Source organism: Lactuca virosa, chromosome 6 (genome assembly GCF_052849685.1).
Source record: "Lactuca virosa cultivar CGN04683 chromosome 6, Lactuca_virosa_CGN04683_v6, whole genome shotgun sequence".
Lineage (NCBI taxonomy): Eukaryota > Viridiplantae > Streptophyta > Magnoliopsida > Asterales > Asteraceae > Lactuca > Lactuca virosa.
In genome coordinates, this window is record NC_136431.1 from 39,252,153 (window position 1) to 39,279,608 (window position 27,456).

Sequence of the window (27,456 nt, forward strand, 5' to 3'; positions counted from 1 at the left end):
TCGTGTGTTGTTGGTTGGAAAATATGAAGAAAAATAAAAGAGAAAAAGTGATCTAGCAATGGGTTCAGTGGGTTGGGAGGGAATGACTCATTCCTCCCTTATCACCAAATGGTGGTAGAGGCTATCGAACAAAGAAGACAATTTATGGAGGGAAGTAATTGCAAGTATTCATAATCTTCAAAGGAAATCATCCAATTACATTGCAAGGAAATCGTCCACTGGTGTTTGGCGTAACATCCACAAAGTGATCACACACATTGATGACCTCAACCTTGACCGCAACGAGATTTTCAAACTCATTACGTGGTGTGGGGTGAACATCATATTTTGGAAAGATACTTGGTGTGGGAATCTTCCGTTTCAGGCCCGATTTCCAAACTTATATAATTTAGAAAATGTTAAATGTTGTTACCTAGAAGACCGCCTCTCAGCATCTGGCTTTAGATGGATGTGGAAACATGAACCAAATGATTCTATTGCATTAACAAAGCTGCTAAATCTATACTCATCCATCGGTTCAATGGAAGCGTCATCCCAATTCACAATTGGGTTTCGTTTTATGTCAACCCCGGATGGTCGATATACTTTCAACAAAATGAGGAGGACTATCGATTCCAAACTCGTTTCGTACAAAGGTACTGAGGTGCCTTGGCCCAATACGGTTCCATTAAAAGTCTGTTGTTTTGTAAGGCAAGCTTCCTTGTCCAGATTCCCAGTGGCTTCTGAGTTATCAAAAAGAGGTTTTCAGATTCTCAACCTTACATGCCATTTATGCAGTCAAGCACTGGAAACTGTCAATTATCTTCTGTTAGTCTCTGACTTCACTAAAGAAGTCTGAATGGGTGCTTAAATGGTGTGGGGTTAAAACTCAACAGCTTAGGTGACTTCACTAAAGAAGTCTGAATGGGTGCTTAAATGGTGTGGGGTTAAAACTCAACAGCTTAGGGGCTGTTTGGTAGCCTCTTAATTGTCAAATTAAGAGGCAATCTCTTAACTTTTCAGATTAAGAGTGTTTGATAACATTTGAATTTTTACCTCTTAATTTATCATACGCCTCTTATTTTTTCAGATATGAAACCAAGTCTAAATAAAAAATAGACACGTTTGCCCTTAATATTGCATCCCCACTTTCTCTCTTCTCTTTGACAACACACGATGCTCCATCCTCATTGCATCTCCGATGTGTAAACCGGCCAGCCCATCCGCCACCAGCCGACAACCGCCTCTGCCCCCGACTCCGCCAACGACGTTGCATCCGGCAGCGACGTGATCGCCATCGGCAGCGAAGCCTTCCAGGTTTTGCAATCATATGCTCTGCCCTAAGTTTTTTCTTTTGTTTTGCTTGAAAGGTGTAAGGTAATTTGATTAATGATTCATCCAGGTCAAGTTTAAATCACCTCCCAAACATTGTAGATATCATCCGAAAATACAAATCTACAGGAAGAATAAAATCAATAATTCTCCAAATGTTTGTTGATTTCTTACTAGAACAAGAACAATGATGCATTTTTTTTTTCACTTTTTTTCCCCTGTATTGCTTTTGCCTCTGCATTTTTTTTCTTTATATTTTCTGGTTTCAATCAAAGAAAATGATTTTTTTTCATGTTATCTGTGTTTTTTTCTTCTTCCCCCGAGCTGAGTTTTCATGTTTTCTGGTTTCATATTTTGTATATGTTGATGGTATCGGTTACCTAGTGACTTAATATAAAACAAATGATTTGAAGATGTTTTGATAGGGAAAGCAAATTGGTTAACATATGTAAAAAAATAGAGATGGGAAAGCCACATGCACTACTTATATCTTATGAAGCACAAGGTAATATAATCCCAATGATGTAGTTTATGTAACGATTAGTCAATCATGGTGTAAAAGTAACATTGGTTTATGTTTATGTTTGATTTTGATTTTTGTTTATGTTGGATTTGTATAGTGTTTATATGTATATTTTTATAATTACTCAAGAAACATTGAATTCATAAAAAAAATAATATAAATGGGTAAAATGGTCACTTTTATAATTCAGACAACAATTCAGATGTTCCAACCAAACAACATGATAAAAATTCAGATCTTAAAAATTCAGCCCCTCTTAGAAATTCAAACATCTTAAAAATTCAGATCTTAATAATTCAAATCCAGCCCCTCTTAGAAATTCAGACCTCTTAAAAATTCAGATCTTAATAATTCAAATCCTGCCAAACAGCCCCTTACTTCACCTCATGAAGTCATCAACTTTGTAGATCTTTGGTGGAGAAACACAAGGAACAAGAGAATTTACAAGGATTTAAGACTAAAAGTAGCTGAAAATATTATATCTTTATCATATCTATGGTGCAAACACATATCTTTATCATATCTATGGTGCAAACACAGGAGCAAGGCAGGTTGCAGAGCTAAACAGAATAGTGTTGTTCTCATTTTTCTCATCTTATGAACTCACATAACTGTTTATGTTTTTGTTTAGTTATGCTTACTTGTACCTAAGCCCACGTCTTAGTTGCTTGCTAACTTAGTTGCTTGCTAACGGTGCTTGTTCTATCCCTCTTATATATTTATATTGCATTTGCCGTTTCAAAAAAAAAAATCATAATATTGAGGCTTTTATTTATAAGATGTTTTTTGTGTTAATATTTGCTTGATATATTTATATATTACTATCAAGTAATAATTTGATATATGTATTGTGGTTGATGTTCTTTTATTATCTTAATGATTATCAATAAGATCTAAGAACGTTTCGTAGCTTAATTTTCTGTATAACCATTATTTACATATTAATGTAGCATAATATTTTCGTTGTTTTTGGTGATCTACTTCTTCAAGCACCTTAGATTACACTAACCATAAAGAAAATTTGTTTGCTTGATGCAATTGCTTTTAGAATAACGTCAAGTATTCTAATACTTAGAAATTACCTTAGTGTTTCAAAACATACATTTTTTTTTGAAGTAAAATGAAATTTGGTAAACGTTTTAATGTCCCCTCAGAAATGACATAACATATATCATCAAAATCAGAATTAGCATGGTCAAATTCATACATACATCATTGGGAACGTCAAATAGATAAACCAACGAAAAGTTTGTGACTTTTTATTTCAACAAAATTAAACTTTGAAAAAACAGAGTTAAAATAGCTCAAAGCTCAGATAAAACACTAAACGTTGTAATTCCCTGACCTTAAACAAATTAAAGTCTCATAGAGCTGGGATTAGATAATGTCATCATCATTGCAATAGCAATAAACAACAAAAATTAAGAAGAAATGAAAACAAAACGCTCAGATAAACATGAACTAACTTTAATCCACAACCTTAAACATATTAAGGTCTCAGAGTGAGCTGGGATGCAAGTTCGATCTTCATCGCAAACAACAATCAATAAATGAAACTTATTTTCGATCATGTAAAGAAGATAAATAGATCAGACTAGCTTTCTAGGCTGCATTATGCATCAAATCAAGCAATCAATCAATTGCTCTCAGAGCCCAGTGCAAACTTCATCATCTCTGAACAATTTCTTATTTTTACGAAAAAAAAATCATTAGAAATTAGTTGAAAGTATAAAGAACTTCTTTTGAAAGGATCCTCAGCGTAAATGCTTATAGCTTTCATCAAGATGTTAAAATCAGGTCTCAAAGATATCATGCCATCATTGGATCACCAAAATATGCTTCGAAAATTCGAAAAACAACATCAATACGTAATTACAAATCGAAAAAACACACAAATCGCAGATAAATTGATGAATTTAGCGGGATTTTAATAGCTGCGAAATAAATTTATGCCTCTAGTCTTGAGGACGTATATCCAAAGAATAATCACATCAATTAATAAGATTTGTGCAGGATTTCTCACTAAGAGGAGAGAAAACTTTCAGATATCTCATATAGCAAAAAAGAATTATAATAATCAACAAAAAGGGGAAAATTTAGAGATACCAGTGTAGATGCAGATGAATGACTTCGTATTGTTGGAATATTGTGGATCTCTGGGTGTGGTATAAACCCTTACAGCTTCAGTTTATATTGTAGTTTCATGAATTTGGCGATTAGGGTTTTGAACCCATGAAGAGGGCAGTTTTTGATATTTTATGGATTCGGAGCACGTAACTGTGGCCCAAAATTGAGAATCAAAATTAGGTTAATTAAAGTTTTGGTCAAACTCCTATAATTATTTATAATTGTTTGCTAAAAAAATATATTAGAAATCTCAGTTTACGGTTTAATTTCAACATTTATTTTTTTAATAAAAAAGTCTCGATTATCTAATATTATACGATAATCTGTCATTTTTTGTTGAAAAAAAATAAGAATTGTCTCGTTAACTTGGAGAAAATACAAAGTAATCGGGATTGTTCTGTTCAAAAAATAAAAGTTGAGATAAAACCGTAAATTAATTTAAAATATTGAGACTTTATCGGAGATTTCTCTTCACAGAAGAAGAAAACATTATGGTTTTTTTTAAAAGAAACTAGAATGATGAGTAATAGTATAGATAAAGAGAAAAGTCCGGTGAAATGACAGTCAAATTTTGTTCACAACCTTATAGAATAAACTTTGACCACTCGATTAAAAACCAAATCCAGGAGACAAACACACAGAAAAATTGTTTTGTTCTATGTTCTATGAGACAAGTAATTTGTGGAAGAATATGAGTGAAAAAGCGATCTTTTGCAAAACTGAAAACATCAACAGACATTGTCATTTGAAGTTGCATAACCATAACACATAGTAAACCATAAACTATTGTCAACTTAACTTGTATACCAAAGACATTACCAAAGTACAATATCAAACAAAAGCAATCTTCACACTTCCTCAACTTTTCTTGATTGCATCTTCCTACCCTAAAATGGCCATAGAGAACGATATCTTTGCAAGTATCACATACTTCGGAACCTCTAATTCTTCAATAACACACTTAGACAAATATGTTAGCCCATGTTCTGTGTAGACTTTGATTTCCTTGTGTTAATACTTAATACACAAACTTGGACAAAAAAATGACATCTTCGTCATTTCATAAGCTAAAAGACCAAAGCCCAAAAGTCCAAATTGCCACGAGGAATCAAGAAATTACTAATGTTAGTATTGTATTGGGGTTAATTAATTTCACCACGGCTGGGTAAAATGACTCACAAAAAGTTAGGTTTCAAATTGTACAAAATATCAGTAAACTATCATATATGTGTTATTGGGCTTCAGCCCATTACCCTCCAAAGTAAAGGCCCATTGTCTCTTCTTTTTTACCCTTTCAACTAGGGATGAAAGTGGGTCCAAACCCGGACCGGATGGACCCGGACCCGGAAAACCCGGACCGGTTAACGGGATTTTGTAGAACCGGAAACCGGACCGGTATATAGGAACCGGTTCCGGTTTGGTTCCGGGTATGGTTCCGGGTAAAGTGGGTCTCAAACCGAAAAACCCGGAAACATTAAAGTGGGTAGGTTGGAACCGGATAAAGTGGTTTTAGAACCGGAAAACCCGGAAAAATCGGAATTTTTTGGTGATTACTTACTACTTAGTGGGTTGAACTTTGAAAATTTTCATATTGATATCCCGACTTTGAGAGAGTATAACTCATTGAATATGAAACCAAAATTAACAAAATTATAGTCTAAAACATGTACAAACTCGAAAATACACTCTGAAAAAAACTGCATGTCAATTCGACTTTAAATGAATGAGATATGCATGTGTTAACTTTTTCACATAATACACAGTACAAAAACAAATAGCTGAAAAGTTGAAAATTTGCAGTTTTGATATCCCGACTTCGCAGGACTGTAAATCATTGAATGTTAAACCAAAAATGATAAAATTATAGTCTAAACTCATGTACAAACTATAAACTACAAGTTGGAAAAAACCACATGTCAATCCGACTTCAAACGAATTAGATATGCATGTTTTAAAACTTTCACCGAATACAAAAAAACTGAAAAATTAAAAATTTCCAGCTTTGATATTTCGACTTTCGGGGACTGTAAGTCAATGAATATAAAACTAAAAATAGCAAATTTATAGTCTAAAATAATGTAAAAACTCTAAACTACATGTTGGAAAAAACTGCATGTCAATCGGAATTGAAACGAATGAGATACACATCTTTTAAACGTTTCACAAAAACCGGTTCCGTTTCTAAAAGTGGTTCCGGTTCCAAACAACGGTTCCGGTTTTTAGACCCGGTTTACCCGGACCTGATGGACCCAAACCCGGATTACCCGGAACCCGGATAAAGCCATTTTTTAAACCCGGAACCGGAACCGGTTCTATATATTCCGGTTCCGGTCTGATTCCGGTTCCGGTCCGGTTTTCCGGTTTCAAATCTCATCCCTACTTTCAACATTATTTTAGCAGTGAACATTTCTTCATATGTTTGTTTAACAACAAACTTGTGATTAATACGGATTTTTTGTTCAATTTCATACATGTTTTAACCTTTCTTGTTAAACATATAAATACTTGCAGTCAGTGTTAGAAACAATTATTATGTATTGATAAATATTTCAGATTGTCTAACCCATAAGGGCAAAGAAATTAACTCAAAATTATATACAAGTATTGTTTGAGTTTGTATGCTATAGTCTTATCATTCAATCTTCATTCAACAAAAGAAAATAACTTTATTTTTTAATACAAATATAAAATTTACACCATGTAAAATATTATATAAATTGAACTGATATTCATATTCATCGTTGGCCAACTTTGTGTGTGGAACCAATGAGTTGTAATATCTAGATATGAAATCCTTCTGTGTGGAGCTAAAGAAACATCACCTCATGATTTTTCAAAGTCGAGTTTCTAGTAGGGTTATAAAATTACCACAACTTTTGCATTAATCCTTTTTCTCGTTGGTGCTCATCTCACAAAAATTGTAATTACACCAAATAGTTGTGTTTCAATTACATTCGATAATTTTGACCAAATAATCATTTGTATGATTTATGTTCTAGTAGCTCTGAACGAATGTCATTTTTTGTGAATAGAACTTGAATAAAGAACTATGCAATCAAGAATATGATATTGTGAATAAGTGATCAAGATAGGAGAATAGAGAACGTTTTTTTACGATGTATTGGAATTACAATCAATACCTACTTATACTAACTCCAGAGGCGTAATATTTGTCATTTTTTTTTTGGCTTCCCATAGTTATAAACAACTATATAGCTATTTATATACATAAGTTTGTTTTTCAATGCTTAATGTCACCTCAAGAACCTTTCAGAAGGAAGGTGATTCTTTCACTTAAATTGTTTCATTCACATAATAAAAATAAGTTTCGTTAACTTATAGTCTTATACAATAGTTGAAGGGTGTTTTAAATTATATGGAAAATCAACTTCTAAGGTAAAAACCCGATATTTGTTTTTTGGAAGATCCACCCCCTATCCGACAAATTAGAAGAATTCGACCCGAATAAGAGGTAACCAGTAATATAATATTGGGTGAGGATGTTTTTTTAGATTTAAAAAAAAATCTGATTGGTTTATGCACCTCTAGTTATAATCAACAAATCTTTGTGTTATAAGTTATCAAAATAAAGGTATATTTTGTTAGTACAAATTATTTTTGAATATTTATAAATGTATGTATTAAAACACGACCGTACTTGTCCTTTTATTTAGGAATTACCATTTTAATAAAATGAAATTCTTTGATCACAAATAATTGATTCTCAATTAAAAATATGTAAACTAATGTTCCTTTTTGAAAAACTGCCTTGCATTGGTACCTAATCTAAAATTTCCATGCAAGTTGTTGGATTATACCCAATTTTAATAAAACTTATAATTAGTCAACGTTTAGCAAGAATTTAGCTTTTACCTTTTCATCAAACACATTTTTTATGAAAATGTAACATCTACTCCACGTTAAAAAAATACAAATATATTTCAATTTTAAATAATTATTAATTAACGGTCATTACAAGTATTTATAACGCTAATTCTTATGTACAAAAAAATTTCAATTTATTGGTATTAAGGCAAGTGGCGAAACTAGAACAAAATGTCAGGACTAGCACACGTAAATTTAGTGGTAGCACACCGAAAAAATTACATTGCAATGAAAAATTTCCACTACACCTAAAAACTTGAGGGTAGCACGGGCTATTCCGAACTCCTTACTAGATCCATCCATAAGGATATGTTTGATGTACTAGCTGAAAAACTAGATGATAGCTGAAAAGTTAATTGTTAGTTGAAAAACTAGTTGGTAAAAAATTACGTTTGTTAAAAACTAATTGATAAGCTAATTGTCAGATATAAAACTACATAAATGTGGATTTAGAAAAATATGATTTATTTAATTAATTAATGGTATATTTGGAAAAAAATTAAAAAAACTTCTGAAAAAATAACCTAATTAGTGTTTTTATTTATTTAAAAAAACTAATTTATAAATTAGCTTTTAAGTTACTTTTTAACTTGCCAAACATAATAACTTAAAAAAAACCTCGAAAAATAAGTTAATTTATCGGCTACTTTGTGCTGCATCAAACACATGCTAAGTATTAACAATCATCCTAAATATTTGATTTCTAATTAAAGTCTTCTAACTTTATATAAATTAAAATGCTTTTTTTTGGGATTAAAAAATTACTTCATATATAATATGTTCTAGTTCCAAAAAAGAATTTATAACATTTTTTTCTTAGATAATACATAAACAGAAGTGCAACCGTACATGACCCATTCGTCCATGTAGTATAAGGAGTATAAATTTTTTTCATATATTAGTAGTAACGACATATCAGAAACGGAATAATATTAAAAGATTAGTGATAAAATTTAGTTTTGATTATCTTTATAACAATTATTAACTTATGATAGCACGCTTATATAAATAATATTATATATGAAGCCCATTTTTGTTTGTTGCACTTATTCTTTAAAATCAACCGACCGAGTATGTACGAAAGAAATGTCATTTATGAAAGTTGTTCAAACTAATCCTACTTTTGTGAGTTTGTAGACAGAAATTCTATTAAAAACTTTTATTTTGATCACTAATTTCTTAGTTAGCAAGTGTTCAGAAACATCAGTAATAATCAAACAAATTTGTTAAGTTATATGTGTTATCGGACATATATTTTTAAGAGGGAAACTGTCACTGTAGCACAATAAGCGATTGTCATTTACCCGATTTTGTCATTAAACCATTTCTTTTTTTTGCACAATAAGTCATTAAACTTACTAGTTACCCGTCAATTAAGTCACTTCCATTAAATTTTAACGTATACCCGATTACAGATCCTACGTGGAAGTGTGACGTATCAAGGATGTTCAATGAGCTATTGCGTAAAAAAATAGTTCAGTGACTGAATCAAGTAAATGACAATAATTGATTGTGTTACAGATTTACAGTGATATTTTTTTCATTTTGTAACGTCCCAAAATTCATAAGTAAAATTTTAATTTTTAAGTTAATCAAAAATCATCAAATATCCATATCAATCCAACAAGAGTATGTCAATGTAAAAATAATTATCAGAGTACAATATCAAAGATCATAAAAATGCTCAACTCGGGTGGATGTGTTGCGATCAGGGCAGACTCTTCTCTATCGAACCAAAAGTACCTGAAACATAAACTTAAATCGTAACCACAAAGCTTAGTCGGTTCCCCAAGATACCACACACAACATACACATAAGTATAACAACATGCGGTTGTGTCGGGTCCGTATCAACCCCATATAACATCAAGTATCTGTGTTGGGTCCGTATCAACCCCATATAACAGCAAGTAGCTGTGCCGGGTCCGTGTCAACCCCCGTGTCCGTATCGATCCCGAGTCTGAAATGACTTCGAGCCCATATTGGCTCCATACATAACTCATACTATCATATCAATAATAGTTACATAATCACATACATCCTACATATACAAATAAGTGGGCCGATATTGGTGCTTTCGACCCACTAGTGTGGTGAGAAGACTCACCTCAACTGAAGATATTCGAATCGCACACTCGAGTTGCTGCTACTACGACTCCTCACGTTGATCATAACCCGAAATCAACTTTAATTAATAATCAGGATTTTAACCCCATAATCAAAGGTCCAATTCATCCTTTATCTTACTAAGGTCAAAAGTCCAATTTTCCCTTCCCATACATGGCCCAACTAGACAAGGCCCACAACCCCTAATGGCCCAAGGCCCAAAGATGGCCCAAACGGTTGTTTGAGAGTACACCCGACGTACCCCTTATTACGCCCAACGTACATCTCGATCTCGGAGGTGTTACGGGGCCACATCTCAATCTCATTTAATGTCTTAATGCTTAAAGACATAACGTCTAAACTTCATATCTAACTCTAATGAATGTATAAAATCATAAAGTCGTAACATTTATGCCTTTGCATGGCTACAAGGAGCACAAAACTAAAGCCCTAACTTTTATTATCATCTAAAATCCCATAACTTTTGCATGGATGAATAAAAAGGGCCAAGCTTGCATTTTTATGTCACCAAACACTCAAAAATGCCTGAAATGACAACTCAAATAGTCTGTAGTAGATCATACTCATTAAACCAATGTTTTGGGGACAAAAGGATCATAACTTGCAACCTAACAAGATTTATCAAGGCAAGCATCAAGATTTGAACTTTATACCTCCTGGAGATGCACAAAGATGTGAAGAATCTGGATCCAAAATCTTGAGAGCAACACCACTTCTCCAAAGATCTTCCTCTACCACTAAAAACACCAAAATAACACTCAAAAGCTTCAAAACTCACACACAAGAATTAGGGTTTCGAGATGGGGGCTAAGAGGGATGGAGGTTGGAGGTAAGGAAGGGTTTATGGCCATAAAGTCCTTTAAATAGGGTCAAAACCCTAAAAAAATATAGTTTGAAGTCTACACGTGTACGCCCAGTGTACCTCCACATACGCCCAACGTACGAGCAAAAGTGTGTGTCCGAAGTTAATGAGCTACGCAAGGCGTAGCTCTAACTTACGCCAAGCGTAGGGACTAAAAATGCAAACATTTTGGGTTTTAAGCTATAATTGGAAAATACCTGATAATGAATGTTACAAATCTCCCCCACTTGATTTAGACTTTGTCCTCGAAGTCCGCTGCTGTAAACAAATCTCAGTAGTGCTCCCTCATCTCCACATCAGGCTCCCACATCCACACAGAGCCCTTCCGGTGCTACCATTGCACCTTCACCAGGTTCACCACTTTGTTGCGTAGAACCTTGGTCTTCCTGTCGAGGATTGCAATCGGCCTCTCTACATAGTCCAGGCACTCATCGACCTGAATATCAACCAAAGGAATCATCGCATAATCATCGGCTACATACTTTCGCAAATGAGAGACATGGAAAGTGTTGTGGATCTGCCTGAGCTTATCAGACAAATCCAACTGGTATGCCACCTTGCCCACCCGGGCGGTAATCCTGAAGGGACCAATAAACCAGGGGTCTGGCTTGCCCCACTTCCGAAACTGGATGACACCTTTCCAAGGTGACACATTCAGTAGCACCAAGTACCTCACCTGAAACTCGAGGTCCGAACGATGAAGGTTTGCATAACTCTTATGTCGGATTTGCGCAACTCGCAACCTGTCATGCACTTGATGAATCAACTCAGTGGTCTTGACCACCACTTTAGTACTCCCCATGACCTGATGTCTGACCTCGCCCCAACAAAGCTGGGTCCTGCACCTCCTCCCATACAACATCTAGAAGGGTGGTCGATCAATATTGGCATGATAATTGTTGTTGTATGGGAAGGTAAGTATTCCAACTCCGCCCAAATTCTAACTTGCACGCCTATAACATATCTTCGAGCGTCTGAATCATCCGCTCACTTTATCCATCGGCCTGGGGGTGGTATGTTGTACTGAAATGTAGTTGTGTACTGAATTCCTCATGAAACTTCCTCCAAAACCTAGATGTGAAAAGAACATCTCGGTCCGAAACCACCAAAACTGGCACCTCGTGCCGAACCACCACCTCCTATTGTAAATGTCAGCAAGCTTCTCGGTTGATATACTCTCGGCAATCGAAATAAAATGCGCTCTCTTGGTCAATCTATCAATAATGACCTAGATAGAATGAACTCCACGTGTCGTCTATGGAAACTTTGTGATAAAATCCATGGTGGTATCTTCCCATTTCCACATAGGAATGGGTAACGGCTGCACCTTGCCGTGAGATCTCTGATGTTCGGCCTTGACTTTCCGGCAATTCAGGCACCGCTCCACAAACCATGTTATCTCCCTTTTCATACAGGTCCACCAATAACTCAACTTCAAATCCCTATACATCTTCGTGGCCCCTCGATGGATCAAAAACTTTGACTTATGAGCCTCTTCTAGAACTGTCTGCCTTACCCCACTGGTAGTCGGAACTCAAACTCTACCACAATAAGTGAACAAGCCCCGACTATCCCTAACGAATAAAAGAATTTGCCCCCTGATCCGCTCTTCCTTCCAATTCTCCTTTTTCAATCCTTCCACCTGAGCCTTCTTGATCAAATCCAACATAGGTAAAATAGTAACCATCCTCAGACATATATCCCCGATATTTGCACTCACAGCCTTACGACTTAGGGCATCGGCCACCATATTGGCCTTCCTAGGGTGGTACAGGATCTCACAATCATAATCCTTTACCACATACAACCATCTCTGCTGCCGCATATACAAATTCAGCTGATCCATCAGGTACCTCAAGCTCTTGTGGTCGGTGTAGATATTACACTTAACCCCATACATATAGTGCTTCCAAATATTTACGGCAAAAACCACAGCCTCCAACTCCAAATCGTGCATAGGATAATTCGCCTCATGAGGCTTCAACTGCCTCAAAGCGTACGTAATCACATGTCCTCTCTGCATGAGGACAACCCCCAAACTTGAGATAGAAGCATCACAGTAAACCATAAAATCTTCTATGCCCTCGGGAAGTGTAAGAATCGGGCCTCACACAATCTCTGTCTCAGCGTCTCAAAATTTGTCTGTTGATCGAGCCCCTACCGGAAAATAACATTTTTCTTCATCAAGCGGGTCAATGACACAACAATTTTGGAGAAATCATGGATTAATCTCCGATAATATTCCACGAGAACTAGAAAACTTCGAACCTCAGATGGGGTTCTCGGAACCTCCCACCGCATCACGGCCTTGATCTTTGCCAGATCGACCAAGATACCCTTCTGGTTGACGATGTGCCCAAGAATTACACCTCGCACAACCAAAACTCGCATTTGAAGAACTTGGCATACAACCTCTCTCTCCTCGCGATCTCCAATACCTCTCACAAATGATCCCCGTGCTGCTCCTTGGTCTTGGAGTAGACCATAATATCATCAATAAAAATGATCACCGACCGATCCAACATCGGCCTGCATACCTGGTTCATGAGATCTATGAACGTTGTTGGCGTGTTGGTGAGCCCGAATGGTATCACCATGAACTCAGAATGACCATAACAAGTTCTGAAGGTTGTCTTTTGCATATCCTCGTCTCTGACCCTCATCTGATGGTAACCTGATCGCAAATCAATCTTGGAAAACCAAGATGCACCCTGAAGCTGGTCAAATAAGTTATCGATCCTTGGAAGTGGGTAACAGTTCTTCACCGTTAGCGTATTAAACTCCCGATAGTCAATGCACATCCAGTGTGAGTCGTCCTTATTTTTCACAAAAAGGATCGGTGCCCCCCATGGTGAACTACCCGGTCTAATAAACCCTTTGTCTAGCACCTCCTGAAGCTACCTAGACAACTCATGCATCTCTCGCGGTGCCAACCGATATGGTGCTTTGGCCATCGGGGCTGCACCAGGAACTAAATCAATACGAAACTCGACTTGCCTCTTGGGAAGCACTCCTGTAAAATCCTCAAGTAACACATCGGGAAAATCCCGAAGAATGGGCATCTCACTCAACGTCGTCGTGCCCCCAACCCGAGTATCCGACACGTAAGCCAAAAATCCAGAACAACCCTGCTAAAGATATCTCCTGGCCCTCATAGTTAAACAGAGAGTCGTCCCATGTTTAGCTCCCTAAATAGGAGTAACCAGTTCTCCCCCACACGGGGTTCGAACTCTCATTAGCCGGTGCTCACAATCAATCATGGCCCCATTAGAACCCAACCAATCCACCCCGATGATAACCTTCGACCCTCGCAGAGGAATCAGAACCAAGTCAATAGAATATCTATCGCTAAACATATTCATAATACACCCACGATGAACCCTCGAAGAACTCATAGAATGATCATCAACAATCTCCATATCCAATGGATAATCCAGAATCCTAGGAGCATCACTAAACTTCTTGCTAAGCGTAAGAGATACAAAGGATCTGATAGCACCCGAATTCAATAGAACATATGTAGTCATACCATTGACTAAGAAAGTCCTTATACATGATCAGATACAACATAATCATAAATAAGGAAAGAAATAAAGGATATAATAAAATTACACACCGGTAACCACATCCGCTGTTGCTTGAGTCTCATTAATAGTCAACTGAAATGCTCTGCTCTTCACAACCGGTGTCTATGCCTTGCTCTGGCAGCCATTGGTAATTCTCAAGGTGGCCGGTGCAGGAACCGTCACTGACCCTCCTTACAACCTCAGACAATCAACCTTTTTATGGCCTATCTGGTTGCAGTGAAAACAAATCAATGCACTCTGGGGGCAATCCCTACTCATATGACCGGTCTGACCACATCTGTAACAACCTGAAACCGCTTATCGACATGCCCCACTGTGCGGCTTGCCACACTTGCTGTAACGACTTCGACCCTGCTGGCCCCTAGAATGTGAATCAGAAGTCTTGGGCCTCTTAGCCTCTCTCACAGTTGTATGTACCTGCTCCGGCTTGCGCTTCGTCCGAAGCTACATCTCAATCTCCCGCTCATAGGCCCTCTTAATCATGTCATTCAGGGTCTTGCACCATGAAAAGCTCATAAACTCCCTAATGTCATCCCTCAACATGTCATGATATCTCGTCTTCTTCATCTCCTCATTCGTAACATATTGCGGAACCAACAAAGCCCCCTCATGGAACTTGGTGGTGATCTCTGCCACAGTCTCAATAGTTTGGTGAAGGTCCTGAAACTCCCTCACCAACTCCTGCACCTCTATCGCCGGTGCAAACTCCTCCTGGAATCTTCTAACAAACTCTCCCCAAGTCATGGCCACCAAAGCCGCAGATCCCAACGCTCGGCCGACCTCATCCCAACAGTCACGTGCTCGGTCTCTCAGCATGCAATATGCAAACCCTACCTTTACCCCCTTCAGGAAAAAACTCGCCCACTGAGCATTCTCTATGTTAGTGATCCAACGTTGGCTAGCGATGGGGTCCTTAGTCCCAAATAACTCAGGAGCTCCACCAGGCTTGAACTCCCGAAACGAGGGAGTTTGTGCTCCTAACTGACACGCAACGATCTCGACCCGAAAAGCCCGAGTCGCTCATCCAAAATCTCCATAATCCCCTCCTTGATGGTACCAAACATCAAGCATCCAAGATACCGCGAGTAATCTCAGTCGTAATAAACTCGCGTAGCCTCTCATCAATAGGTTATGGGCCCCATCCAGAACCAGAACCAAAACCTGAACCTGAATCTCCTCCTCGAGTGATCACCACCGTACTCAAACTAAAAAACAACATAGAAACGATCAACATAAAACTCGAGGAAACTCCCATTACACCCGCCTCCTTAGAATTTCCAAGACCGTCCTTGTCTCGAGTACATATCTTGTGTTTTTAGTAGTACAGATCCAATACTACCTTCCACACCTATTTGTACTTTCCTCAAGAACCATCCTGAATCCTCTAAGTCACCATACTAAGTCTATATACCAACCCTATGCTATACTGCATACAAACTCTAGTATGACATCACCTAGGCTTTCTTAGGAATTCTCAATTCGACCGCCTCTACAATACTAAGAACCTCAACCAACACTGTTTTTTGCCTTATGCATTCAAGTTATACACAAAATATGATAACATAGACTGACAAATGATTATTCTACCCTAAGTCCACAACCACAGAAGGAACATGAAATGTGGCTAAATCGATCATTCTAGGGCTATATGATCCTAACCGTAGACAACTTTTAAAGCATACACTTAGCAATTAACTGAGTTGATATCAGTTCCAAGTAATACATAGCATCCAATTCTCCTAGGCTATAAAGCATCATACATATCATGTAATTCTATCATACAATTCTTGAAGTTATCCTTAGCCCTACACTAGCATGCAATTCATATATCAGGAATACTAATCGTAACACATAGATACGAGTACTTTGGGAGCACTTACTTGAGCTCGGCTGATTGCACGCATCGCAACCCCTTTTTATTTTGTAAAGATCTTTTAGAAATTTATTTTTCTTCTGAAAATATTATCATTTCTTCAGTTTGAATTCTGACACAGCCGAGAGTGTGCCCGAATCCCTCAAACCAAGGCTCTGATACCAACTTGTAACGTCCCAAAATTGATAAGTAAAATTTCCATTTTTAAGTTAATCAAAAATCATCAAATATCCATATCAATCCAACAAGATTATGTCAATGTGAAAATAGTTATCAGAGTACAATCTCAAAGATCATAAAAATGATGAACTCGGGTGGATGTGTTGCGATCAAGCTGGGCCCTTTCCTTTCGAACCAAAAGTACCTAAAATATAAGCTTAAACCGTAACCATAAAGCTTAGTCAGTTCCCCAAAATACCACGCACAACATGCACATAAGTATAACAACACGCGACTGTTTCAGGTATGTATCAACCCCCGGATCCGTATAAACCCTATATAATAGCAAGTAGCTGTGTTGGGTCTGTATCAACCACCGGGTCTGTATCGACCCCGAGTCCGAAATGACTCTGAGCCCATATTGGATCCATGCATAATTTATAAAATCATATCATTAATAGTCACATAATCACATACATCCTACACATACAAATCAGTGGGCCAACATTGCTTCCTTCGAACCACTAGTGTGGTGAGAATAATCACCGCAACTGAAGATATCTGAATCGCACACTCGAGTTGTTGCTGGTACTACGGCTCCTCACACTGATCATAACCCGAAAATCAACTCTAATTAATAATCAAAATTTTTACCCCATAATCGAAGGTCCAATTCATCCTTTATCTTACTAATGTCAAAAGGCCATTTTTCCCTTCCTTTACATGGCCAACCTAAACAAGTCCCAAAACCCCTGATGGCCCAAGGCCTAACGATGGCCCAAAAGGTTTTCTGAGAGTACGCCCGACCTACCCCTTATTATGCCCATCGTACAACTCGATCTCGGAGCGGTTATGGAGCCACAACCTACTACACTCAACGTACTTAGGATTATGCCCAAGGTAATCCCATGAAATCTAAACTCTCATTTAATGTCTTAATGCTTAAAGACATAACGTCCAAACTTCAGATATAACTTTAATGAATGTCTAAAATCATAAAGTCGTAACATTTATGCCTTTGCATGGCTACAAGGAGCACAAAACTAAATCCCTAACTTTTATTACCATCTAAAACCCCATAACTTTTGCATGGATGAATATGAAGAGCCAAGATTGCATTTTTATGTCATCAAACACTCAGAAATGCCTGAAAGGACAACTCAAATAGTTTGTAGTATATCATACTCATTAGGCCAAGGTTATTGGGACCAAAAGGTCATAACTTGCAACCTAACAAGATCTAGCAAGGCAAGCATCAATATTTGAACTTTATACCTCCTAGAGATGCACTAAGTGAAGGGTTATGAGCATTCTAACACTCCTAAGTGTACATGCAACCCTAGAAAACCTTGGATCTATGTTTGTCTAAAATACATGCAAAATACTTTTTCCAAGGTTCATAATCCTATCTAGCATACATGGGGAACTTTAAACATAAAAGATGGCTAGAATTACATACCTTGTAGTTGTTTTGATTCCTTGAAAACCTTGAGAGCCTAGCACCCTAAGTGTGATGCCTCAAATGTTTCACACAACACCAAATGCTCTTGGAATAAACTTTGAGAGAAATGTCTAACACTTGAAATTGGCCTTGCCCTCTTGTCTCACTAGTGTCAGCCGATTTTGGTAGATAACATGTTCTTTATATAGTGTGTTGCATTAGGGTTACACCATGTAAACCCTAATGTGACATGGCTCTTCATTTTCATGACCCATGGGTTTGTAACTCCCATGGAGCATCCATGGAGCATCCTATGGACCTTAGCCCAACTTGATAACCCATGGAGCCTTTAGCCCACTATACAAGTTATGGATGATTTACATAATCAACCCATATATTTAATTAGTCTCCTTTTGATCACTTAATTAATCCTAGATTAATTCTTGATCAATACTAATTAAATAATATTATTAATACATTAGAACTTACAATATATTAATAAACCACAAGTGTTATTTCTCTCATTTAGTCTATCCAAATGCATGATGCCATGCAACTCAATTGGACCATGCCGGGTCAGGTCAAGTACATACCAGAAATAGTTATGGACTTAGACACCTTATCCAACAGTCTCCCACTTGGATAAGTCTAATAACTATAACTGCAAGTATGACTTCAGGAACCGATCAACAATCGTAGCTCTTTTCAAGGTCTCTCGGAACTGAGATGATGATGATATGCCATTTAAGATAAGTGATCATATAATCCTCTGTTCTAGATATCAGTCGGACAAATACATGGAACACTGCCTTACTTATTGTCCAGCAATTTGTTTCCTGATTTCTGATTTGTTTGACATAGAACTTAATTGAACACATCAAATTAGTTCTGACCGGGCCCGGTACATAGGTCAAAACAAAATCATCGAGAGGCCCATATATCGCTTCTAACCCAAGAAGGAACAGATAAACTTCGACTCATATGCTTGTTCTACTCCTTGTTAAATCACACACAAAAGCACGTTTTATAACATCGAGTTACCAATGCGTTTTCGCACCATCAATGTATAAGCAACTCATAGAAAACAAGTCATATCTCTAGGTTTGAAGACTTATATGATATTACCGTCTCGCGATCACTCGAGATAAATTCCATGAAGTGATACCGACGAGCGTGGGTTGAATCCAATACTCAGAATTTATGAGCACTCATGAGTGTTGAGGCCATGTCCAACATCTTAGACCTCTACAACCAACTCATGACAGTCTTAATTCATATATACTTCCAACATATGACTGACTGTGGATAATTTGAATAATATGTAAAACATAACATAAATATTCTGGAAGTCAAAACATGCAAAAGAAATAATAGTAAACGATTGACACAAGATAGTAACACTTTACTCATAAATAAAACACACCTTTTATTCATCATCAAATGTTAATTTACACTTTACAAATTTCAAAATTATCTAACTACTAAAACTAATATCATCCTTCAGCCCTATGCTCCTTGCATGCTGGAGATGCTTAACCCTACCCAGTCCCTTCGTGAGGGGATCTGATGGGTTCTTATCCGATGATACCTTCTTTTCCACGAGGAGTCCTTCTTCTATTCGATGTATGATGAAATGGTATTTTCTGTCAATGTGTCTGGATCTCCCTGTTGGGTTTTTGGTATAATTCAACATCCTATGGTGCACATACAACCCTAAATACCTTGGATCTATGTTTTCTTTATTATACATGCAAATATGAAGTTTCCAAGGTATTACCCTATACTAGCATACAAATATCATATACTACACAAGAATCTAGTTAGGATAACATACCTTATGGTGGAGCTTAAAGTCTTGATGTATCTAGCCTTAAGAGCTTAGCCCCAATAGTGTGGAAGCCTCAAGTGGAATCACAACACACCATGGACAAAGGATGAACTTGAGAGAGAATCTCCATGCACCCAAAAACACCCATGAACTCCAAGAACTTCATGTGTAACCACAAGTGGCGTTTTTAGGTCATGATGCATGTATTTATATGTGTGGTATTTCAATAGTCACGGGTATAACCCAAATCTATACCCATAGGTTTTTATGATCCATGGTTCATGTGGCCCAACTCTTTATGTATCCATACATAAACTTGGTCCAACATGTATCATAAGCCCAACACATATAAATATAACTAATTATCATAATTAGTCCCCATAGATTTAATTAGACTCTTTTGATCACTAAATTAATTCCAAATTAATTCTTGATCAATACTAATTAAAACATATGATTTCATATTAATATATTATAACTTATAATATATTAATAAACCATAAATTACCTTCTCTCAAAAGTCCATCCTAACAAATTGTCCTGATGATATGCAACCCAAATGGACCATGCTACACTCGAGTCGAGTACATACCAATAATAGTTATGGACTTAGACTTCTAATCCAACAGTCTCCCACTTGGATAAGTCTAAAACTATTAGTACAAGTACGACTTCATAACCTGACTAGCAATCGTAGCTCTTAAAGCTGATGTCGAACTCTGAACAAATCAAATGACATGTCCATTAGATAAGGGATCATATATTCCTCCATTCTAGATATCATATGGACTGAGACATGGATTATAATCATTCTCTCTGTCCATTTTTTGTTTCCCGATTTTCGATTTATGACGACCGACTGATTGAACAAATCAAATCAGTCATGGATTGACCAAGCACTCACAAGTGTCATCATTAAATCATCGAGGAGCCCACAGATATCGCTTTTATCCCGAAGGTAAAAGGAATGGATAAACTTCGACTCATATGGCTTGCTCTACTACTTGTTGAATCATACACAAAGGCACGTTTTATAACATCGAGTTACCAATGCATTTTCATGCAATCAATGTATAACCAACTCATAGTAACAACTCATATCTCTAGGTTTGAAGAATATAAGATATTATGGTCTCATGATCACTCGTGATAAAATCCATAAAGTGATTCAAATGAGCGTGGGTTTAATCTAATACTCAGAACTTATGAGTACTCATGAGTGTTGTAGCAACTCTTGCTATGTCCAACATCTTAGACATCTACAAGCCAACTCATGACAGTCTTGATTCATATCTACTTCCAACATATGACCGACTGTGGATGGTTTGAATAACTTAGTCATCCGGGAAGAATCACCTAGTTTATTCTGGAAGTCAAAACATGCAAAGTGAAACACAAGAATAATACTAATCCTATATGGCCCCAACACTTTGAGTGTAAATAAAAACACCTTTTATCTAAGCACCATATTGATTACTCATTATTTATGTTTCGATTAATCAACTTAATACTTGAATAAAAACAATAGTCATGCCATGCTCTAAGCATGCACACTATGTTTGTCCAAACAATAAATATGCCATACTCCAAGTATGCACACTATGTTTGTCTATGGTCCTTACTTTGTGAAATAGATCAATTGAACATGATTCCAATGATGCTCATATCACAATCCCAATACTTATTGTAAATGTAAGAATGTCAAACTCTTGCCATTACACTATACTTCCAATTGTCCATGAGCAACCAATCTTTGGTAGACCTCAGATTGTCCTCGACAATTGTTTAATCATTTTAGTCATATCCAATTCTAGACCTTTTCCCTTCTTAATGCCCCAGGCATTTGGAAAATTTAGAAAGGATAAATATTATAGCACATGTAATCGATCCTATACCCGAAGCATATGGGACACGATTCATGCTATAAAATTTTTATTTGCCATGTCTCAAAATTTGACTATGAGGAGGGATGCCGTAATCATAATCGAATTTTGAGAACGCAATATATAGAATTTTCTTATGTTGAACCATTACAACATAAAATTCATATATATATCCTTGATTAAAGGTGATTAAAATCTCAATCTAAGCTTTTAGAATTGAAATGAAGTATATCCTCTCCCTTAATTATAGCAAAACAACTTTTCAAAACGAATCAAAATTTTTGTTTTCTATAATTAAAATTGCTAACTTGCAACACTTAGCATAATAATCATGCTCCCACTAGCACAATGATTATTATCTTACTAGCATAACACTTATGCTCCCACTAGCTTTGACATGTACCCAGAAATCAACTGGACTTCTAGAAATCAATACTTTATTGACTTCCTTACCAAAGTTCAGATTTCTAATACGAGATTGCTTTGACAAGACTTTATCAAAATCATACACCTTATCTTAGATAGCTCACAGGTGTGTCTAAACAATTTCAGAACTATGAAAAGGGATGTTGTAATCATAGTCTCAATTTTTTAGACCTTTGCCATTTCTCATAAGTCCATGTTAGTGTGCCGGTTAACCACACACGCTCCACTAACGACTTTGAGAATGCAAAGATCACAATTGCTATCTACTTAAAATCTACTTAGTGAAAGCGTTTCCTCACCATCATTTTCATGAATCGGAGAGAAACCTTATGACACTTAGATTTTTTATGGTGTATGTGTTCCTATCCATGTGAATTTGTCATAACCATAATGACAAGACAAGGTTAGTGACAAATCCAAACTCATAGGGATTGAACTTGTTCAATCTCATTTTCTTGCCACCCGGTAGCACAAGGGCCTACCATTGCTTCCAGGTTGTTATGCAAACAATTGAGAACTTACAGAACTCACAACCATAGTCAACTTAAACTGGAATGGGCACAGAAACAGAAATATGTCAACACAATGGGTTACAAACCTCAAGTTGTGTGCTAGCGATTAACAATACTCTTGATTAGTTCTTGAACTTTTCCAAGATCATTAAGACTCCCACTATACTCTTGACATATAAGATCCTTTTTGTCAAGAACCATTACTTGACAAAACAAATAGTCAAGAGTTAGTGCGGATTCTTATCAAGTTAAACACTTCTCACAATTGGTCTTAGTTGGTCTTTGTCTTATCCAAAACATCACAACTTACCAATTTCAAATATACTAGAGTAAGAAAACATTTTACTCTACATTTGACAGGTGTTTTAAACCTTTCTTAAGATTATGTCACTCAAGTTACAATCTTAGAGTATGACTCTAAGATTTGATTTTGGAACGAAGTACGATTTATCTTTTGATTTAACCATTTGAACAATTCATGATTCCTCTCCTTAGTCAAACAAATGCACTAAGGTGTTCTTAGAGAATCAATTGTGATATGGTTTCATAATGACTAAGATAGTCATAAAACAAGATACTTAAGTACTCTCCCATCTCTTCAGATTTGGAGAAACTTTTATATTTCTACCTTATTTGATTCTTCTCATCCGTTCTGTCATACATTGAAACTTTTCCAATGTTTCAAAATTACACTTAAACTTGTAAGCATAACCATATTTACTAAACTTTAGTAAATCATAACTAATAATCGTATTGACCTTTGTGGTGAACCTGATCAACGCACAACCAAGTGTACCCAATCCTTTAGTCCTTCACTCGACTCACACATACATGTGAACAAGGTCTTAGTCTTAATTTCCCAAAGATGAAAATTCTCATTCATCACACAATACAACTTGCATGATTCCAAGTTTCTATCCAACTGAAACTTGGGTGATGAGAATCTTTCCTTATTTGGTAAATTATGACACTACCATAAATGAAAGAATCAAATCCATTTTCCAATATTGCTATCAATGGAAACATGTAAACAACAATTTTTCACAAATGCCATTGTAAGGATACTTAAAATAAATAAATCAAAACTTTTTTTTTTATTTTAAAACTTGCAGAAAAATCTTATCCTTACAATGTAAATACATATGAAAACTATGTTGATATCTATTCCTAAGCAATCTATCGTAACTCTTAAGCAGTTGCTCAAAATTCTGATCACCGAACCAACTTCGCGATCAGAATCAACATACTCTTTCTTTAAGCTTCCTTTGATTCTCTAAAACATCAAAATGTAATTAGATTACATTATGTATTAGTAATCTCCAAAAGATACTTAATAGAGTTAGATAATGGACTTTACCTGAAGTAGAGTCAAACTTTTGACTTTACCGTATTTTTCAGGTAAATCTGGCAGCTTCGCAACCAGTGCCCCTTTCTTTTGGCATATGGACTCTTTGGAAATGGTACATGAGACTATCTCAGACTTATCCTTTCTCTTTACCATTAGGTCAAATGACTTGACCATGGCCGATTCCTTTCCATTGAAAGAGAAAGCTTTTCTGGACTTCTAATGTTACCATTGTCCATGTCCATGGAAGTTTGGGAAGTTGATCTTCCAATCAAATTTTGCTTTACCAGTGCCCCAAATCATTGTTGATTTAGCAGCATCAAGCCAATAGGTAAGATCATTAAGGGTCATGTCTTGATCTGTCATCAGGGTGTGACTGAAGAACCAAGTCAACAGCCAGCTACCTCGAGACTTCGACACCCGACTCTCCCGGCTTGCCAATAGGGATTAAGTAACCTTGAACTTTTCAAGTATGTGAACTTGTGGGATAGGGAGAATAATTGGAGGAGGTGGAGGAAGTGAAGCATGATTTCTAGTCCCATTAATGCACAACAAAGGGATTAATCTTTCACCTTGATTGCCATGTGGGATATCATCTTCATCAGGAAAGCTTTTTCCTAAAGATTTGGGAAGACCATAGTTGTCTTAACTAGACATCTATAATGGGAGAAATTCAAGTTTAGTTGATTTAAAGTCCTTAATATAACACCCAATATGAAATATTAAGGCTAGGACCCAACAACCTATTTATAACTGGAAGAGGGATGCCGTAATCTAAGTTATAAAATAGTTGAAGGTAGGTAAATGACGATTTACCAATTTCCACCATGAAAAACGAAATATAATTAAGTTTTAATTGGATTTGAAACTCCTAGATCTGTTGAGATACATTGAACTTTCAATGGCATGTTTGAATCTCGATTGTGCCCTCTCAAGTTTGTGACTGGGATGCCGAGGATCACAAACAAGGTGTGAATAACGATGCAAATTAACTTGGTACCATTAACTTTATCACCTAATTGATGTGTCGGTTAACCACACACGCTCCACCAATCTATGATAAACTTAAGTTACCCTTTGCCACACATTGTCAGTCCCATGTTAGTGTGCCGGTTAACCACGCACGCTCCACTAACGACTTAATAAAGGTGCAAAGTGTAATTTCATGGGTTAGCACCATTTCACATTTTCCTAAGTAACTAAGATTGGGAATTTATAAGTGTTTAGTTACTTAGTATTTATCATTATACTTTTAATGCAGGGAGAATTATAGTCTTTATCCTACCCGTTCGGCTAACGACCCTCCACCAGTCAAGGAAGCGGTTGGTGAGAGTGGACACCCATTAAACTACCATTTTATAGGCAGTAACCTTATACCCCCCTTATAGACTGGCTTCGTGAATGAGGCCTACTAATGGTAAGATTGACTTATTCTTATACATATCTATATAATTAAAATTATAATAATAGTATAAGGGTGTATTTTAAACATTTAAAATACTTTGTGGTTTAATCTATTAATTAAACTATACTCTTGGAACTTTTCCAAGTAATTGCTCCTCCGTTTAAGGTAAAGACCCAGCCCGACTGAGAGCGGAAATTATCCATATCAGTCTGGAAGCTAGCATCACTATACCCTTGTAAGTCCCCAAATATGCTTGTGTATCGATCAGATCCAATTGATGGTGCGGAATCCCAATCAATTGGATGATGTAAGATCAAATAGAAGAGAATGAGAAGAACAATAACTTGAATCTATGATGTATTCAAAGATATGAGTGATACTCCATACACATTAGATTCTCTCACACACACTCTTATTCTCTCTTGTTTCTCGCTCTACAATATGCTCCTCTCCAATAACTCTCCTCTAGGCCACACACCCTCCTCACCCCTTACTTCTATATATATATATATATATATATATATATATATATATATATATATATATATATATATATATATATATATATATATATATATGGGTTACAAACTCAAGGCCCAAACCCAATGCTAGACCGAAAACACATGGGTTTTCGGTCCAAGCTACAAATAATCTAATACTATTTTCGGCCCAGATAATAAATACAATAAATGCTTAGAAAAGCAAAGTATAAACCATATTTATAGACCCAACAATCTCCCATTTGGTTTATAACTTTCTTTTCTAATTGACCCAACAAGCTCCCCCTAAAAAGTAGCTGGCTTTTCTTGTTAATGTTCAGTTGGAGATTGGCTTCAGCGTTTATCTTCGATTTCTTCACAGCATCAGGATGAACATATGAATCTTCCATGAATGACTTCATCTTGAGCAGTTGGGCATTTATTCAATATTTGACTCTGAACGCACATTGGGTGAGGAGGCTTGATGAAAAGATTCTTGAAAGATAGCACTTTCAGCTTGAGAATCTTCAGAGAGAACAACGGAGAGAAATAATCTTCTAGATCACTTCAGCAAGTACAAGATAGCAGCAGACTGATTGAGGAGGCTTCAATGCAATCCGTCACATAATCTTGAAGTCAGCTTGACCTTGCTTCTGGGGTTGAAGGATTGAATGTCGAAAGAATAATCTTCATTTCTTGCTCCTTCGAATGAGAATTCTTCGATGATCACGGATGAAGCTTTGGCTCAAAATTCTCGATACAATCTCCACGAGTCTCATCTACGCCTGAAATCACTTTTCAAGACAAAACAAAACTAAAAGAAAAATTAGCACACAAAAAATATTTTTGGATTTTTGATTTTCTGATTTTTCTTTGCATTTTGAATTTTTCTGGTTTTTTTGTTTAATTTCTTTTTAACTTTTTTTTTTAATTTTTGTTTGATTTTTTTTTAATTTTTAATTTTAATTCTCCCCCTAATTTGTGCATAGAGGAAAACTATGAACAAATTTAACAAAAACAAAAATATGTGGGATCAAAGTTGTCAAGCAATCCAATATCATTTATCAGCACACACCTGCATGTCTAGATCTGGTCAATCATCGGTATTGTGGTCCACTTAAACACAAAGGATGTTGACAATTTGGACATATTATAGGTGACAAGTCATTGTGATATATATTCCTAAATGGACATTTAGCTGACGACGACCAAGGATATTGTTGTCCACTTAAATTAAGCAGCAAGATCTACAGACAACCTATTAAATGGTTCAATTTTAGATGTACTAGAACATGTTTCCCACTTCCTGATATAACCCGGTAATCAAGAACTTCCAAAGAACTCCTTACTTTAGGTTACTATTCAATCATTAAGAAAGAAGTCAGATATAGAAGTGCATATGTTGTATCCCAGGTCGGATGTCTTCCAATCACACAGAGGGAACAACATATGACTAACATAGATAGAGGGATTGAGAGGTAGAATGTTGCATATGCTGTGTTCCAGGTCGGATCTTCCGATCACGCAGAGGGGACAACATATGGCTAACAGATAGAAAGATTTTCATAGATAAGGAGGTGCGGAGAATTAGAGTTGCATATGTTGCAATCCAGGTCGGATATGTTCCAATCACGCAAAGGAAGCAACATATGACTGACAGATAGAAAGCAAGAAAATAATTTCC

The 27,456-nt window shown here is 36.4% G+C and overlaps 1 long non-coding RNA gene and 4 other non-coding genes across 5 annotated transcripts; all 5 read right to left on the bottom strand.

Moving 5' to 3' along the window:
- Nucleotides 1-2,977: 2,977 nt before the first annotated feature.
- LOC145122907 (small nucleolar RNA snoR53Y) lies at nucleotides 2,978-3,057 on the bottom strand. Its single transcript, XR_013714803.1, has one exon. It is a non-coding gene; the product is annotated as a small nucleolar RNA snoR53Y (small nucleolar RNA).
- Nucleotides 3,058-3,063: 6 nt separating this feature from the next.
- On the bottom strand, nucleotides 3,064-4,112 carry LOC145119530 (uncharacterized). Its single transcript, XR_013713884.1, has 2 exons — nucleotides 3,941-4,112; nucleotides 3,064-3,672 (listed from the first exon to the last, which is right to left on the bottom strand). It is a non-coding gene; the product is annotated as an uncharacterized LOC145119530 (long non-coding RNA).
- On the bottom strand, nucleotides 3,138-3,235 carry LOC145122903 (small nucleolar RNA snoR69Y). The gene has a single exon (XR_013714800.1). It is a non-coding gene; the product is annotated as a small nucleolar RNA snoR69Y (small nucleolar RNA).
- LOC145122911 (small nucleolar RNA snoR118) lies at nucleotides 3,421-3,510 on the bottom strand. Its single transcript, XR_013714807.1, has one exon. It is a non-coding gene; the product is annotated as a small nucleolar RNA snoR118 (small nucleolar RNA).
- Nucleotides 3,585-3,659, bottom strand: LOC145122898 (small nucleolar RNA R66). Its single transcript, XR_013714795.1, has one exon. It is a non-coding gene; the product is annotated as a small nucleolar RNA R66 (small nucleolar RNA).
- Nucleotides 4,113-27,456: the final 23,344 nt, after the last annotated feature.